This window comes from Octodon degus, unplaced genomic scaffold (genome assembly GCF_000260255.1).
Source record: "Octodon degus isolate 3935 unplaced genomic scaffold, OctDeg1.0 scaffold00033, whole genome shotgun sequence".
NCBI lineage: Eukaryota > Metazoa > Chordata > Mammalia > Rodentia > Octodontidae > Octodon > Octodon degus.
Window position 1 is genome coordinate 16597657 of NW_004524609.1, and position 1432 is coordinate 16599088.

General features: G+C 46.4%; 1 pseudogene; it reads left to right on the top strand.

Moving 5' to 3' along the window:
- Positions 1 to 731: 731 nt before the first annotated feature.
- On the top strand, positions 732 to 1426 carry LOC101585562 (annotated as a pseudogene).
- Positions 1427 to 1432: the final 6 nt, after the last annotated feature.

Consider the following 1432-nt stretch of genomic DNA (forward strand, 5'->3'; position numbering starts at 1 on the left):
AAAAAGATAGCTTAGTGGACTAAAGTGCGTGCTTAGGCAAGCTCAGGGACCAGGGATCGAACCCTGGTGTGAACCGCATGTCACACCAGCCCTGCTCCCAGGGCAGACTGAGCTGGCCATAGAATCTGGACATAGTGGTGCAGGCCTATAATCCCAGCACTGGGGAGACAGAAAACAGGAGGATCACTATGAGTCCAAGCTGCATAGTGAGACCCTGTAACAACCAAATATATTTTAAAAAAAAAGTCTTGGTATGGGTGTGGTGACGCATACCTGTGATCCTAGTACTCTGAGAGGCTGAGGCAAGAGGGTTCCAGTCCAGCCTGAGCAACCTAGTAATTTAGTGAGGTGTCATCTCAAAATATAAAATTTTAATCTTTTTTATTTAGTACAGGATCTCACTATGCAGCTCAGACTCGTAGTGATCTTTCTATTTTAGCTCCCTTCCCCAGGGCTGCAATTACAGGTGTGCACCACCATGCCCAGTTTTGGTGTCAGGCACTGTGCACCGGGGTTCCGGGACCAGCATGGCATGTGGGAATCGAACCCAGGTCCTTACACTTGCCAAGCAGGCACTTAGATTGCTGAGCTATCTCCCCAGTCCAAAATATAAAATTTTAGGCTCTCGCAGCCATTACAGTACATTGAGCTCCATAGAGACAGCGCTGGAGCCAGTGAGAATCGGATGGGCACTGGGTAACTCTGTACCTCACTGAGGAAAACAAGTAAACATGGACCAAACAGATCCTAAGAAGCCAAGAGGCAAGGTGTCATCCTATGCATTCTTTGTGCAGACTTGCCGAGAGGAGCACAAGAAGCACCCACATGCTTCTGTTAACTGCTCAGAGTTTTCTAAGAAGGGCTCAGAGAGGTGGAAGACCGTGTCTGCTAAAGAGAAAGGAAAATCTGAAGTCATGGCAAAGGCGGACAAGGCTCATTATGAGAAAGAAATGAAAACATATTCCTCTAAAGGAGAAACAAAAAAGAAGTTCAAGGATCCCAGTGTGCCCGAGAGGCCTCCTCTGGCCTTCGTGTTCTGTTCTGAGTACCGCCCAAGGAGAATATTCTGGCCTCTCCGTTGGTGATGTTGCAAAGAATCTGGGAGAAATGTGGGATAATACTGCAGCAGGTGACAAGCAGCCCTACGAGAAGAAGGCTGCTAAGCTGAGGGAAAAGTACAAAAAGGACATCACTGCCTACAGGGCTAAAGGAAAACCTGGTACAGCAAAAAAGGGAGTCGTTGAGGCTGAAAAAAACAACACAAAGAAGAAAGAGGAGAAGGATGAGGAAGATGGAGATGAAGATGAGGAGAAGGATGGAGAAGAGGATGATGGTGAGTAAGTTGGTTCTAGTGCAGTTTTTTTCTTGTCTATAAAGCATTTAACCCCCCCTTACACAACTAACTCCTTTTGAAGAAAAAAAATTGAAATGT